Here is a 17753-nt window from a genome sequence, read left to right as displayed (position 1 = left end):
AGTTAGGATACTGCCCTCTTCCCTAACTATAAAAGTTTAAGGCCTACTGCTTCATTCGTACCTCACTAAAAATGGATTATATTACAAATATTTTCTTTTCTAGTTATTGCAGCATTGAAAATGAAAGTAAAATCTTTAACTGATGATCTTTCAACACCTTATAGCATTATATATCAAACATTCAATTTGATTATATTTGTATTTTTCAAGCCTGTTCAAGACACATACAGTTGTCAGTTAAGTGCCAATGACGCAGTAGGTTTAAGATTTTTACAATGAAAGATGGAGGCAAAACCCAAACTCTTCTTTGTAGAGATTTTTGTTTGTTTCAAGTTGGATTTGTATATTGAATTCAAGTTTTACTCGTAAGATTTATTTACTCATTTATATTAGTAACTATTGCTTGTTTGTTTGCTGTGATTGTTTATATAATTTCTGTCCGTTTTTGCTTTCATTTATGCCTCAATAACAAAGCAAATCTTTTATTCGTTTTAAGCTTGATTTGCATATTCAACTTAAGTTTTACTTGTTTGGAGATTTATTTATCCATTTGTATTGTTATATCTGTTCGTTTTTGGTTTCACTTATTCTTAAATAGTATTTTCTTGTTGTTTTGAGTGAGTTATGTCAGTTTCCTTTCTCTTGTGATCTTAAGTTTCAAATGACATTTACTTTTCTTTAGAAAACTTCTTTTTCGGAAATTTTTTTTAAATTAATCTATGACAAAAATCCTAAAGATCACCCTTAGAAATTTTATTTTTGCTCCCAAATCAACCTCATGTCCCCATCGTTGGTTTTTAATTTTTACAGGAGTAGAGCAATGAATTCATATGAACATTTTATCTGCTATCCATCGCTAGACGTTACGAACCAATACAACCGGATTTGTTCCACAGCTTGTTACCGCATTAAATCAATGAATAATGTTTCAACATTACTTATATGCTCTCAAGATCTTTTCAGCCTTCGAATTTATAATTACTGACAAGGTGCTTTGTTTAAGAAAGCTTCTACCCAATTTGGACAGCATGCTCCAAATCAAAATACCTCTTCAATCCCTTTAAATACTGTGTTGATTTGCAAAGCAAATCTTTCTGTCCCTTTAAAAAAAGAAGTTTGTATTTGGGACCCAAAGTAACACTAGCCGAATTGCAAGACAGAGAGTCAAGGATTAGTCATTTCTTGAACATTCGAGTTCGGAGTGACGGATGTAGAGCGCTGAAGGTACAGATATAAAACAAAAATTGCGAACCGGAATAGAATTTTTCATTTAATTAACTATGCCTTCTTATAGAAAAAATAATATGAAAAAAACTTCGTTTTCTTAAAGAGTTAAAGAGGCTGCGTCCCAAAGTCGAACCTTAAAACGTACAGGAATTAGAAGAGGCAGTTGGGGGGCTGCCGCCCCCCAAACCCCCCGCTTTTAAAGACTCTTTTGTACAGGTTTTTTTTGGTGGGGGGACTTCATTGTTACTAATTACTAGTTTCGGCGCATAGAGTACTTAATATCTGTTCAGAGCCGTATATTAAAAAAGAATTAAATTTTATTACAGACATGCTTTTTGGCAACGGGTACCCAATTTCTCTCATAAATACTGTTATTGCTCAAAGATTAAAGATGCATTCTTCTGAAGCCTTAAATCCCACACCAGTAAATGATTCGAATAAACCCACAAGCACGATTTACCTACCATATATTCCGAAAATTACTTCAAAACTGAAAAAAGTTTGTTTAAAGAACAATTTACATGTTGTATTCACAAGCAATTTAAGTATAATGAATCTTGTCAATTCTGGTTAGGATAAAACCCCAATTACTCGTCTACGAGGGGTGTATCAAATTCCATGTACTTGTGGAATTCTTTTTAGTTACTTTTTAGTTTAATTCTTTTTAGTGAAGATTTTTCCAACTGTCAATGTTAGAATGAACATTGACCGAAAGACCGACAAAATTTGCGATTGCTGTATGTCACTTGGTAAATACCAAGTGCCATAAAAAGGTAAGAAACTAAAAAGAAAAAAAGCTATAAAAACTAAAAAAGCTGCATAACTAAAAAAAAGAAAAACTGAAACAGAAACTATATCTATATCTATATATATAAAAATAAGTTGTATGTCTGTTGACTGACGTCATGTTTGTGTGTCGACTGATGTCATGTTTGTCGACTGACGTCATTATGAGGATTGAGCATTATTCCGTCATGAAGTTTTTTGTCGACTGACGTCATATTTGTCGACCGACGAAATTACAGACCGGGACACCGGGGTACAAAGGACTACCGGGAAACAGGGAATATAAATGACGAACGGGACACTCAACGAGAAATTACAGACTGGGACACCGGGACACAAATAACGACCGGGGCACAGGGAATATAAATGACGACCGGGACAAAGGGACACAACTACAACGGGGACACCGGGAGGCACAGGGGGATATATAAATGACCACCGGGACACAGAGAATGTTCAATTAGCAATCACCATCAACAAAGCTCAAGGGCACATTCGATTAGCATTTGCAATCACCATCAACAAAGCTCAAGGTTAATCATTAGAAAAATGTGGTATAGATCTTAATACTAATTGTTTTTCCCATGGACAATTGTACGTTGCATGTTCGAGGGTCGGTAAACCTGACAATCTATTTATATGCAGCGACAATTGGACAGCGAAGAATGTTGTATATTCGCAAGTTTTACGCAGTTAATTTGTATTGTATCTATTTATCTATCTATCTATATAAAAACGAGTTGTGTGTATGCATGTTTGTTTGTTTGTAAAAAGAGCGTTTGCATATGACGTCATTATAAGTATATAAGGCTTTGTATATGCACAGACAATGGGAAAGCCGAGAATGTTGTATATTCACAAGTTTTACGTCGTTCAAAACGACGTTGGTGGGGGCGCGAAGCGCCCCCAACAGCTAGTATATCTATATATATAAAAATAAGTTGTCTGTGTGTTATGTCTGTTACACTTTGTCTGTTACGCCAGATTATATCTTCTAATATATATAAAAATAAGTTGTATTTTTTTTTGTGTTGAGGGTTTGCATATGACGTCTGAAAAATAAAGAAGAAAAAGAAAACTGAAATTTAAAATGTAAAAACAGTGAATCGCATAAATATTTCAAAATATTTTGACAATAGATTAAAGTAATTCAAAAACCTTGAAACAGATACTAAAATTTTTGAGGTTTATTACAAATTGTTGAGCTTTAGCATTCTTGGCACGTGAAGAATTTTTCAACTGTCAATGCTAGAATGAATATTGACAAATTGAAAAACATTGAAAAAGATAGAATGTTACCAAAAATCAAAACCAGGCTTGCGGTTCAAAGAGAAAGGGCCAGATTAGGAATGGGCAATTTATGTCAACGAAGGCGTGTCGAGGAATTACCAGAGCAACACGAAACCAGACTTGCTGCTGAAAGAGAAAGTAAAAAAAAGAAGGCGTGTCGAGGAATCACAAGAGCAACGTGAAAACAGGCTTGGGGCTTCAAGAGATAAAGCCAAAAAAGAAAAACTACAAAAAAGAAAAAACTAAAAAAACTAAAAAAGAAAACAAATCAATAAAAAGAATAAACCAAAAAAAAAAGAAAAAATAAAAAAAGGAAAAAACTAAAAGAAAAACTAAAAATGAAAAAACTAAAAAAGAAACTAAATCTATATATTTAAAAATGGACAATTATATGTTGCATGTTCAAGAGTCGGTAAACCTGACATTCTATTTATGTGAACAGACAATGGGACAGCGAAGAATGTTGTATATTTGCAAGTGTCACGTAGTTAAAACATATATATATCTATCTATTTTCACAGGTGGGACACAGGGACACAACTAAAATGGCGCATAACTAATATGGTGCGTAACGACTTACGCGCGCGGGGGGGGGCGCAAAGCGCCCCCACCAACTAGTGTTGGGGTGGCTTCGCGCCAACCCAACAGCTAGTAGATATATATATATATATATATATATATATATATATATATATATATATATATATATATATATATATATATATATATATATATATATATATAGCCCTTGGGCATTGCGTTGAAATATTCACTGAATTGAATTCCACTATCTTCAGAAAATTTCTCAATTGTTTTTTGTTGTATTTGTTAATTAAGAGGGTAGAATCTACTACTACTACTACTACTAATAACTCACTGCAGCACCAAGCCGCCTGAGGCCAACACAGCCACGCACGCTCCTCCTCCAACCTAATCTATTTAAAGCCTCCCTCTTTACACCCTCCCAGGAAGTTCCCATTTCCTTTGTATCTTTATTTATGACATCCTCCAAACCCAGACAAGGACGACCTGCTTTCCATGTAGCCCCAGACGGTTGGCCAAAAAGGACAATCTTCGGCAATCTGTCATCCTTCATCCGTAGAACGTGGCCTAGCCATCTCAACCTTTCTTTCATTATAGCCCCAGAAAGCGGGATTGAACCACACTTTTCGTACAACCTACTGTTTGAAATACAGTCAGTCAGCCGGGTACCCAGAACAATCTGGGTATTTCTGTATTGTATTGGTCTCTTATTTCTGTATTGCTTCAAAAATGGACAGTGTCCCATTTTTGTATATCCTTATTATCTTGCTATACTGCAAAGGTTTATTTTGTCCCCAATATTTTGATGGCATTTCTGAGAATATTACTAAGAAAAGCGCCATAAAACAAGAATTCCTTTACGAAGGAGGCATTAATTTTGAAACAGGAGGAATTAAGAGGAGGGTCCTCTTACTCATCTCTTAGTGACGGACATTGAACTTTGACCTATTTTCACCAGTCTCTACTTGCCAGTCCAAAGTCTATTTTATTCGAATTTTCCATATCGTCTCAGAGTTTTATGACAAAAAAAAGCACGGAATACAAATCTTTTCACCAAAGAAATTTTTCTCCATAGAAATATTAATTTTTAAATTTGATTCTTGTTTTCCTTTTAAAAGACCAAAGTATGGTCTCTCATATTTTCTCGGAAATGGACAGTAAAGTTACTACAACAAAAACGGCTGTGCACAAGAGACGTTATTACTCGATACAAACAGTTTTTATGGAAATAGAATTTTTTAATACAAAACCATAAGCCCTATCAATGTGATTGAATGGAAATAGATTAATAGTTGGGATATGTCATTATCTGGACAATCTACAAGAAAAAACACTTACCATAAATGAGAAATTCCTAAAAGAATGAAAACTCTTAGTAGTAAGGATTTTTGTAGCATCCAAGCATAAAAAATAAATATAGCTCGAAATGAAATTTTGCAGAACGAGGAGAAATCAGGTAGTGAATTCTTTCCACTGAAAAAGAGTGGATACTCAGATCTTTTTTGAGAGGAAGATAGACGGGAGATACCAAAAAAAAGGGTTCTTTGCTTACTCAAGATTCAGAAAATTATCTGAAATAATTCATAGGCAAACTCGAGGTTCGTTCAATTTCAATTGTAAACTAATCACATCAACATAAACAGAAAGAGAGAGAAGAGCATAATAGAATTTACTGAGGTGATTTCAGTTTTGCATATTGGATATTGCGATATATTGGTTTCAGTGATGCATACTGGAGATTTTAGTGATGCTTATTAATTGTTTTGACACATTGGTTTAACTGATGCACAGGAAAATTTCAATGGGAAAATTCGAAAAACACTTCTTCAATAAATTTACATTAATATTCTTATAATTTGGCTCATTCACCTGCTTCTGAGTTTTTACTTCTGTGTGACCACAAAATGTCCCCCCTCCCACCCTTCTCTCTCCCAAAATGAACTCCTACATGCGTACCAATATCTCATTTTTGAATTGGTCGTATGGCTATATTTCATGATGCTTAGTGAAATTGATTATAGTGACATTTCTTTTAATTTTTACAAAAAATGACATTTTTTTCAATTTTGACCTGAAATGTGATATTTTTTCAATTTTAATACCTAAAGTACTTAGAGTAGTTATATATTGCCTATTCTGCTTGAGTACTAGTGAAAGTAGTTAAGTATGACTTTAAAACGTGGGTGCTTCGAAAAGCTAAATGAAGTTTACTAGATGTTCTCCAGAGAAATTGTCGCAGGATGGCTTTGGAAATTTCTTTTGACTGATTATGTATCAAATAAAAAACTGTAAGAAGAAGTTGGATGCTTCGAAAGGCAGAAAAAGATTTGTTAAATATTTTCTCGAGGAACTGTCAACGGATAGTTTTCGATAACATACTTTTGAACTGACCGTATGTCAAAGAGCAAGCTGTGCCAAAAAGTGGTTTGATCTCATGTCCTGGGCCTATAATAAAAGAATGGTTAAGATGACTAGGACACATTTTACGGATCAGGGGCCAAACAAAAAGCAGGTTGTCACCAAATAGGCGAGGTAAAAGGGGAAGAGGAATTAAAGAAAACGGAAACTTAGTCAAAGGGGGTAAACAATAAAACCTTGAGTGGATTAGGGGCAGAGGAGCAGCGAGGGCAGCTTCGCACGCCTTATGCGGCTTGATGCCTCAGTGAGCTATTAGTGGTAGTAGAAAATCTTTTCTCGACCTCACTTCATATGCTTGAGAACAGGAAGGAGCAAAAAGTAAAGCCTTTAGTGGACTAGGAATTGATGAGGGGTTACGCAACTGTGATCAACAAATAAGACTTGCTGCCTCAGAGAACTGTTAGTAGTAGTAGTAAAGCTTTCCTCAACCTCACTTCATGTTCTTGGGTACGGGAGAGAGTAGGCTAAAGCCTTGAATGGACTGGGACTATGTCTAAAATTTGTCCCTATTGCAAGGCCTTGAAATTTAATGGTGAAACAATGGGAATGTTTTGCGCCGATGGAAAAGTTAAACATCCTCAACTGGCTGCACCACCAGAGCTATTGAAGACTTTGCTTACTGGAACTACGTCAGAATCTAAGCATTTTTTTTTATCAAACATCAGAAAATATAACTCATATTTCCAAATGACGTCGTTTGGTGCCCAAATCGAAAATCAAGATCAGTTTATGCCTGCTTTCAAAGTAAAAGGGCAAATTTGTCATAGAGCAGGGCCCTTCTACCATTCTCAGGTGAGAATCATAAATTTTTACAATTGTACTTCATCAATGATAGCAATTCTGAATTGAATGCACGTTGCGAAATGTCTCCAGACGTTCAAAGGACTATCGTTTCCCAATTGCAACATCTTTTCCACGATAATAATGATTTAGTGCATCTGTTCAAAACACCGATCGATTTGATGCCTACTGATACGCATAAAATTGTTATTTCCGCTGACAAAACGCCTACTGGCGAACATGTGCGTAGATACAGTGCTCCAACTATAGACGAAGTAGCAAATGTTTGGTGGGTGATCAGTTTTTACCTCGAGATATTATTCTTCATAAGCGAAACGCTCAGTTGGTAAGAATTGCTGAAACTCAACGATGCTATGATGCCCTACAATATCCTATCATTTTTTGGGATGGAGCCGACGGCTATCACTTTAATAATACATTGCAAGATCCACCGACGGCTATCACTTTAATAATACATTGCAAGATCCACCCACTAACAAACAAACGGATAAGAAATGCAGCGCAATGAATTATTATTCCTAAAGACTAAAGATTCGTCAGGATGAAGACAAATATATTTTAAAATGCCGTTAATTGTTTCACCACTATATCGTTGATATGTATCCAAAAATTGAATCAGAACGTTTGCTATTTATCCGTCTGAATCAGACCAAGCTCCGCTCTGAACAATACATTCATTTGCGAGATGCAGTTGTAAATGACGGTAATACCACAAACGTTGAGAGATTAACGATTTTACCTTCGGCACATGCTGGCAGTCCCTGTCATATGCATGAATATGCTCAAGATGCTATTGCGTATGTTCGTCTCTATGATCGTCCAGATTTATTTATTACATTTACATGTGATCTATCTTGGGACGAGATAGCTTTTACTTCAAGGACAATCGGCTGTTAATAGACATGACAATACGGCCTGTGTATTCCGGCAAAAGTTGAAATCACTGATAAATTCTATAGTAAACCTTAAAGTGTTTGGGTCAGTGCGATGCTGGATGTACTCAGTGGATCGTTGAATATCAGGCTGGAAGATACATTAGCAGTAATCAAGCTGTTTGGCGAATTCTTTCATTTCCGATACATGAACGAAGTCCAGCTGTTGTTCACTTAGCAGTACATTTACAGAATGGACAATATGTTTATTTTTCGGAATCCAACGTGCAACAAAGAGCCCTGAATCCACCGAATACAACGTTAACTGCTTTCTTTTCGTTATTTCAAAATGATTCTTTTGCAAAAAAACTGGTGTAAACTGAAGTGCCCTCGTGTTACACGTGGAATACTAAAAATATAGCCAAGGATATACTCCATCGAAAATGGCTAGAGACATCAGATATGACTTTTGAATAAAAATTATAAATGGCTAAAAGAACGAGCGACTCAGGCAGCCAAGAATAAAGACGTCCACGAAATTAACAATATTGTTTTGACCAAGATTCGAGACCAGGCAGTCCTTTACAAGTCAGTCGACAAAGTTCTGGAACCAATTGAGGCGGTTAATTATTCATCTGAATTTTCAAATTCCCTGGATCTCCCAGGGTTTCCATCACACTTGCTACAACTAAAAATAGGCGTACCAATAATATTGTTATGCAATATCAACCCACCAAGGTCTTGCAATGGCACGCGACTTGCCGTAAAAAAAACAATGGAAAACGTAATAGAGGCAACAATCTTGACAGGGCTTTTGAAAGTGAGGCTGTTCTTATTCCTCGCATTCCCATGATTCCAACGGATCTGCCTTTTCAATTTAAAAGATTGCAATTCCCAATTCGATTAGCATTTGCAATCACCATCAACAAAGCTCAAGGGCAAGCATTAGAAAAATGCGGTATAGATCTTAATACAGATTGTTTTTTCCATGGACAATTGTACGTTGCATGTTCGAGGGTCGGTAAACCTGACAATCTATTTATATGCACTGACAATGGGACAGCGAAGAATGTTGTATGTTCGCAGGATTTACGTAGTTAATTTGTATTGTATATACAAATATAAAATATTTGTATTTATCTATCTATCTATACAAAAATAAGTTGTATGTATGCATGTTTGTTTGTTTATAAAAAGAGCGTTTGTATATGACGTCATTATAAGTATATAAGGCTTTGTATAAGCATAGACAATTGGAAAGCCAAGAACGTTATATGTTCGCATGTTTTACGCAGTTAAAAACATATATATATCTATCTGTATTCACAGGTGGGACACAGGGAGACAACTACAATGGCACGTAACGACTTACGCACGTGGGGGGGGGGGCTTTGGGAGGGCGCGTAGCACCCCCACCAACTAGGTGTTGGTGGCACGCAACACCAACAGCTAGTATAAATATATATATATATATATATATATATATACTAGCTGTTGGGGTGGCGCTTCGCGCCACCTCAACACCTAGTTGGTGGGGGCGCTTCGCGCCCCCCCCAAGCCCCCCTGCGCGCGTAAGTCGTTACGCGCCATTGTAGTTGTGTCCCTATGTCCCACCTGTGAATCGACCATTCCCTGAGTCGCCATCGTCATTTATATATCCCCCTGTGCACCCCGGCGTCCCCTTTGTAGTTATGTCCCTATGTCCCGGTCGTCGTCATTTATACTCCCTGTGTCCCGGTGCTTTGTTGATTGCTAATCGAACATTCCTTTTGTCCCGGTCGCTTTCTCTTTGAGTGTCGTCATTTATTTAGATTGTTTCTCCTTTATTTTTCAGTTTTTTTCCTTTTTTTAGTTTTTTTTCTTTTTTAGTTCTTTTAGTTTTTACCTTTTTTAGTTTTTTTTAGTTTTTTTCTTTTTACTTTTTTTTAGTTTTTATCTTTTTTATTTTTTTTTATTTTTATTCTTAATTTTATTAGTTTTCTTTTTCTCTTCTATTTTTCAGTTTTTTCCTTTTTTTAAGTTTTTTTTTAGTTTTAAGTTTTTTTAGTTTTTTTTCCTTTTTTTCTTTTTAGTTTTTTTTATTTTATTGGTTTTTACCTTTTTTTAGCTTTTTTAGTTTTTTTCGTTTTTTCTTTTTACTTTTTTTTTAGTTTTTATCTTTTTTATTTTTTTTTATTTTATTCTTAATTTTATTCATTTATATATCCCCCTGTGCACCCCGGCGTCCCCTTTGTAGTTATGTCCCTGTGTCCCGGTCGTCGTCATTTATACTCCCTGTGTCCCGGTGCTTTGTTGGTTGCTAATCGAACATTCCTTTTGTCCCGGTCGCTTTCTCTTTGAGTGTCGTCATTTATTTAGATTGTTTCTCCTTTATTTTTCAGTTTTTTTCCTTTTTTAGTTTTTTTCTTTTTTAGTTCTTTTAGTTTTTACCTTTTTTAGTTTTTTTTAGTTTTTTAGATGAAAATTTTTTTTAGTTTTTTTCCTTTTTTCTTTTTAGTTTTTTATTGGTTTTTACCTTTTTTTTAGCTTTTTTAGTTTTTTTCGTTTTTTCTTTTTACTTTTTTTTTTAGTTTTTATCTTTTTTATTTTTTTTTATTTTTATTCTTAATTTTATTAGTTTTCTTTTTCTCTTCTATCTTTCAGTTTTTTCCTTTTTTTTAAGTTTTTTTTTAGTTTTTAGTTTTTTTAGTTTTCGCTCTCTTTGAGTGTCGTCATTTATTTAGATTGTTTCTCCTTTATTTTTCAGTTTTTTCCTTTTTTTAGTTTTTTTCTTTTTTAGTTCTTTTAGTTTTTACCTTTTTTAGTTTTTTTTAGTTTTTTAGATGAAAATTTTTTTTAGGTTTTTTCCTTTTTTCTTTTTAGTTTTTTATTGGTTTTTACCTTTTTTTTAGCTTTTTTAGTTTTTTTCGTTTTTTCTTTTTACTTTTTTTTTAATTTTTATCTTTTTTATTTTTTTTATTTTTATTCTTAATTTTATTAGTTTTCTTTTTCTCTTCTATTTTTCAGTTTTTTCCTTTTTTTTAAGTTTTTTTTTTAGTTTTTAGTTTTTTTAGTTTTTTTTCCTTTTTTTCTTTTTAGTTTTTTATTGGTTTTTACCTTTTTTTTAGCTTTTTTAGTTTTTTTCCTTTTTTCTTTTTACTTTTTTTTTAGTTTTTATCTTTTTTATTTTTTTTTATTTTATTCTTAATTTTATTAGTTTTCTTTTTCTCTTCTATTTTTCAGTTTTTTCCTTTTTTTAAGTTTTTTTTTAGTTTTTAGTTTTTTTAGTTTTTTAGTTTTTTTTAGTTTTTTTAGTTTTTTAGCTTTTTTATTTTTTTTATTAGTTTTTAGTTTTTTTGTAGTTTTTGCCTTTTTTTAGTTTTTTCAGTTTTTTTTTTTTAGTTTTTAGTTTTTTACCTTTTTTGTGGATCGTCACCTGATCCACAGATCCACAGACAGACAAACAGCTTATTTTTATATATTTTTTATTTTTTTTATTTTATTCTTAATTTTATTAGTTTTCTTTTTCTCTTCTATTTTTCAGTTTTTTCCTTTTTTTAAGTTTTTTTTTTAGTTTTTAGTTTTTTTAGTTTTTTAGTTTTTTTAGTTTTTTTAGTTTTTTAGCTTTTTTATTTTTTTTATTAGTTTTTAGTTTTTTTTGTAGTTTTTGCCTTTTTTAGTTTTTTCAGTTTTTTTTTAGTTTTTAGTTTTTATTTTTCAGTTTTTTTCCTTTTTTTAGTTTTTTTCTTTTTTAGTTCTTTTAGTTTTTACCTTTTTTAGTTTTTTTTTAGTTTTTTAGATGAAAATTTTTTTTAGTTTTTTCCTTTTTTTCTTTTTAGTTTTTTATTGGTTTTTACCTTTTTTTTAGCTTTTTTAGTTTTTTTCGTTTTTTCTTTTTACTTTTTTTTAGTTTTTATCTTTTTTATTTTTTTTTATTTTTATTCTTAATTTTATTAGTTTTCTTTTTCTCTTCTATTTTTCAGTTTTTTCCTTTTTTTCAAGTTTTTTTTTTAGTTTTTAGTTTTTTTAGTTTTTTTTCCTTTTTTTCTTTTTAGTTTTTTATTGGTTTTTACCTTTTTTTTAGCTTTTTTAGTTTTTTTCGTTTTTTCTTTTTACTTTTTTTTTAGTTTTTATCTTTTTCATTTTTTTTGTTTTATTCTTAATTTTATTAGTTTTCTTTTTCTCTTCTATTTTTCAGTTTTTTCCTTTTTTTAAGTTTTTTTTTTAGTTTTTAGTTTTTTTAGTTTTTTAGTTTTTTAGTTTTTTTAGTTTTTCAGCTTTTTTATTTTTTTATTAGTTTTTAGTTGTTTTTGTGGTTTTTGCCTTTTTTTAGTTTTTTCAGTTGTTTTTTTTAGTTTTTAGTTTTTTACCTTTTTTGTGGATCGTCACCTGATCCACAGATCCACAGACAGACAGACAGCTTATTTTTATATATTTTTTATTTTTTTTTATTTTATTCTTAATTTTATTAGTTTTCTTTTTCTCTTCTATTTTTCAGTTTTTTCCTTTTTTTAAGTTTTTTTTTTTAGTTTTTAGTTTTTTCAGTTTTTTAGTTTTTTTAGTTTTTTTAGTTTTTTAGCTTTTTTATTTTTTTATTAGTTTTTAGTTTTTTTTGTAGTTTTTGCCTTTTTTTAGTTTTTTCAGTTTTTTTTTAGTTTTTAGTTTTTTACCTTTTTTGTGGATCGTCACCTGATCCATCCACAGATCCACACACAGACAACTTATTTTTATATATATAGATAGATATATATATATATATATATATATATATATATATATATATATATATATATCTATATATATAAAAATAAGTTGTCTGTCTGTGGATGTGTGGATGGATGTGTGGATGGATGTGTCAGGTGACGTCACCTGAAAAAACTGGATCAGGTGACGTCAAAACTGAAAAAACTAAAAAAAGGCAAAAACTACAAAAAAAACTAAAAACTAATAAAAAAAATAAAAAAGCTAAAAAACTAAAAAAACTATAAAGGTAAAAACCAATAAAAAACTAAAAAAAAACTGAAAAAACTAAAAAAAGGCAAAAACTACAAAAAAAAACTAAAAACTAATAAAAAAAGTAAAAAAGCTAAAAAACTAAAAAAACTAAAAAAACTAAAAAAACTAAAAAAAGGTAAAAAACTAAAAAAAATAAAAAATAAAAAAAAACTAAAAAAAAGGAAAAAACTGAAAAATAAGCTAAAATAAAGGTAAAAACCAATAAAAAACTAAAAAAAAAAAGGAAAAAACTAATAAATGACGACACTCAAAGAGAAAGCGACCAGGACAAAAGGTATGTTCGATTAGCAATCAACAAAGCACCGGGACACAGGGAGTATAAATGACGACCAGGACATAAGTAAAAAAAAAAACTATCTATATATATAAAAATAAGTTGTCTGTGGATCTGTGGATCGTGGATCAGGTGACGTCACCTGAAAAAACTGGATCAGGTGACGTCAAAACTGAAAAAACTAAAAAAAGGCAAAAACTACAAAAAAAACTAAAAACTAATAAAAAAAATAAAAAAGCTAAAAAACTAAAAAAACTAAAAAAAGGCAAAAACTACAAAAAAAACTAAAAACTAATAAAAAAGCTAAAAAACTAAAAAAACTAAAAAAAAGGCAAAAACTACAAAAAAACTAAAAACTAATAAAAAAAATAAAAAGCTAAAAAACTAAAAAAACTAAAAAAACTAAAAAAAGGTAAAAAACTAAAAAAACTAAAAAAGGTAAAAACTAAAAGAACTAAAAAAGAAAAAAATAAATGACGACACTCAAAGAGAAAGCGACCAGGACAAAAGGAATGTTCGATTAGCAATCAACAAAGCACCGGGACACAGGGAGTATAAATGACGACCAGGACACAAGTAAAAAAAAAAATTAACAAAACTAAAAAGAAGGTAAAAACTACAAAAAAACTAAAAAGAAAAAAAAACTAAAAACTAATAAAAAAACTAAAAAATCTAAAAATCTAAATAAACTAAAAAAGAAAAAAAAAGGAAAAAAATAAAGGAGAAAAACAAAACTAAAAAACGAATGTATATACAGACTGGTACACCGGGATACAAATGACGACCGGGACACAGGGAATATAAATGACGACCGGGACACAGGGACACAACTACAACGGGGACACCGGGGGAAACAGGGGGATATAAATGACGACCGGGACAAAAAAACTAAAAAGAAAAAAAAACTAAAAACTAATAAAAAAACTAAAAAATCTAATAATCTAAATAAGCTAAAAAAGAAAAAAAAGGAAAAAAATAAAGGAGAAAAAATAAACTAAAAAACGAATGTATATACAGACCGGGACACCGGGATACAAATGACGACCGGGACACAGGGAATATAAATGACGACCGGGACACAGGGACACAACTACAACGGGGACACCGGGGGAAACAGGGGGATGTAAATGACGACCGGGACACCGGGACAGGGAATGGTCGATTAGCAATCACCATCAACAAAGCTCAAGGGCAATCATTAGAATCATGAGGTATAGATCTGAATACAGATTGTTTTCCCATGGACCATTATATGTTGCATGTTCAAGAGTCGGTAAACCTGACAATCTATTTATATGCAAAGACAATGGGACAGCAAAGAATGTTGTATATTCGCAAGTTTTACGTAGTTAAAACCATATATATATATCTATCTATATTCACAGGTGGGACATAGGGACACAACTACAATGGCGCGTAACTATTATGGCGCGTAACGACTTACGCGCGCGGGGGGGCTTGGGGGGGGCGCGAAGCGCCCCCACCAACTAGGTGTTGGGGTGGCGCGAAGCGCCACCCCAACAGCTAGTATATATATATATATATATATATATATATACATATATATGTATATATATATAAATAAGTTTTAAGTTTGTGGTGTTTGTCCATGTTTTGTGTTTGTCCGTATATGTGTGTTTGTTTGTCCGCATATGACGTCATTATAAGTATATAAGGCTTTGCATATGACGTCAAAGGCTTTGTATATGACGTCAAATGCTTTGTATATGACATCATTATAAGTATATAAGAAGGCGATTCAAAGAGAAATATCAGTATAAATCTTACAATGACAGAAGAAACAACCGAGGAAGCGGCTCAAAGAGTTAATTCAAAGAAAAGTTTTAATATAATTCCTATAGTGGTAGAAGAAACAGCCGAGGAAGCTACTCAAAGAGTTAATGCCAAAAGGCTTGCGGCTAACAGAGAAAGTAAGAAAAGAAAGCGTGCCGAGGAATCACAAGAACAGCGTGAAATTAGACTTGCATCTCAAAGAAAAATTACCAAAAGAAAGCGTGCCGAGGAAGCTGCTCAAAGAGTTAATTCAAAGAAAAATTTTAGTATAAATCCTACATGGCAGAAGAATCAGCCGAGGAAGCTGCTCAAAGATTTAATGCCAAAAGGCTTGCGGCTAATAGAGAAAGTAAGAAAAGAAAGCGTGCCGAGGAATCACAAGAACAGCGTGAGAACAGGCTTGCGTCTCAAAGAGAAATTGCCAAAAAAAAATCGTGCCGAGGAATCACAAGAACAACGTGAAAACCGGCTAGCGGCTAAAAGAGAAATTACCAAAAAAAATCGTGCCGAGGAATCACAAGAACAACGTGAAAACAGGCTCGCAGCTCAAAGAGAAATTACCAAAAGAAAGCGTGCCAAGGAATCACAAGAACAACGTGAAAATAGGCTTGAGGCTCAAAGAGATAATGCCAAAAGAAAGCGTGCCGAGGGATCACAAGAGCAAACTGAAAATTATCGCCTGGCATTCAGGTAATAAACATCAGAAAATACAACTCATGTTTCCAAATGATGTCATTTGGTGCCCAAATCGAAAATCAAGATCAATTTATGCCTACTTTCAAAGTAAAAGGGCAAATTTATCATAGACCAGGGTCCCTTCTACCATTCTCAGGTTAGAATCGTGAATTTTTACCTTTTTTTAGTTTTTTTTATTAGTTTTTATTTTTTTTCTTTTAAGTTTTTTGTAGTTTTTACCTTTTTTTTAGTTCTTTTAGTTTTGTTTTACTTATGTCCTGGTCGTCATTTATACTCCCTGTGTCCCGGTCGTCATTTGTGTCCCGGTGCTTTGTTGATGGTGATTGCTAATCGAACATTCCTTGTGTCCCGGTCGCTTTCTCTTTGAGTGTCCCGGTCGTCATTTATATTCCCTATGTGCCGGTGTCCCGGTCGTCATTTGTGTCCCGATGTCCCGGTCTGTAATTTCGTCAGTCGAAATCATGACGTCAGTCGACACACAAACATGACGTCACCCGACAGAGCCACACACACACAGACAACTTATTTTTACATAGAAAGATAGATAGATATATATATATATATATATATATATATATATATATATATATATATATATATATATATATATATATTAACAAGGCATTACAACAATTCAAAAACATTAAAAAGGAAAACCAAAAGTTCGAAGCTTAGTAGAAATCGTTGTTAGAAAAACATAATTACCGAAGTTATTTTCTAATAAGTAGACCGTGTCTGTTAACAGGACAAAGAAAAATATAACCTACGTATCTATCGAAAATTACTGGGGTATGATGTCGTGTTTGAATGATACTGCTGCTGGACTCCCTTTTTACATATAATGGCGTTATCCAATATTAACCCTTTACCTGATAGCTTTATCTGAGACAGATTCACCTATACTGGAAAGTTATTTATTCCTATTGATGGGTTTATTCTGGAATAGTAAGGTTAACAGTGGCTTCTGGTTTTTTATTAATAGGTTGATTATTCCCATTAAATTTGTCCTGCATATTAGGTATTGGTTCCTGTTCACGTTTAGTATTGATTGGCACAATCTTATGTGACTTTAAGTAATTGAAACACCTCCAAACAGTGTGCAAAATCAAAGCATTAATGAGCAAAGAAACCAATAAAGAATTTACTGCAGCTGCTGTACCGTATTTTCCCCGGATTTCCCCGTAGTTCTTAGACAAGGAGAAAAAAATAACAAAAACATGAAATACAAGGTTCGGTAGCAGCAGATCAGGAATAGCTTTTCGAACTCCATGAACTAATATGGAGGAAAACAAAATATGAAAGGAAGTTAAAAGAATTTGAAGTATTTCATCATGTCTATACACACCTTCATAGAAATAATATCCTAGCTGTAATCCATTCACCACTATAGATAAAATTCCAATCCATAATGTGGCTGTTTTTACATGACAACAGCAACATTTCCATTTTGTATCAAGAATTGATTCGCTAATTGATATAGATCCACTTGAGTACGTCATAAAATTATTTAGATTCATTCTCATACTTCTCAAAACATTTCTCATGTTAAGCAGTTAATTTTATTTATTTCTTCTGAAAAGCCCTAATATTTTTGTGGTAGCAAAACGTACAATTTTGTGTTCCATTTTTGACCAAATGTTGTGCAGAATATTAATGCACTTGCAAATTTTTCAAAACAATTTATTTTTCCTATGTTGTATAAAGCTTTTGTGAAAATGAGTCTTAAAGCTGGTTCTTGTGCTTTATGACGTTGCTTCTAACTATTGAATCTATTAAATTGCTGTATAAGATGGAATTAAAAAAATCTTGACTGTGTTGAAGAAAAAACAACTATTGTTTCGAAATCGGGTTCCTGCTTTATACTTAAACAGCTAAGAAGTCACACAAAAAGAAAATGTGGTTGTTGTTGATCGCCAGTGCTATTGCTGGTGAAATGAGTAGCCACTCCTGAAGGCCTGGGTTAAACTGTGGTAGACTTTAGTCAATATTGTCATGTCTTATCTGTAAATTATTTTTCATAAGTTTCCGTGGGACAATAGTAAGCCCACTGGATTGTC

At 32.5% G+C, this 17753-nt stretch overlaps 1 long non-coding RNA gene across 1 annotated transcript in view; it reads left to right on the top strand.

The window, feature by feature from the left end:
• The first annotated feature begins 283 nt into the window (after nt 1-283).
• LOC136042408 (uncharacterized) overlaps nt 284-17753 on the top strand; it is a 46707-nt gene continuing 29237 nt past the window's right edge. Inside the window, exon 1 of the long non-coding RNA XR_010621293.1 lies at nt 284-365. This is a non-coding gene — a long non-coding RNA (uncharacterized LOC136042408). The remainder of the gene's footprint in view (nt 366-17753) is intronic.

The sequence above is a fragment of the Artemia franciscana genome, unplaced genomic scaffold, assembly GCF_032884065.1.
Source record: "Artemia franciscana unplaced genomic scaffold, ASM3288406v1 Scaffold_1260, whole genome shotgun sequence".
Classification (NCBI taxonomy): Eukaryota; Metazoa; Arthropoda; class Branchiopoda; order Anostraca; family Artemiidae; genus Artemia; species Artemia franciscana.
The sequence above is the reverse complement of the archived record's forward strand: the minus strand, read 5'-3'. Positions and strand labels throughout refer to the sequence as shown.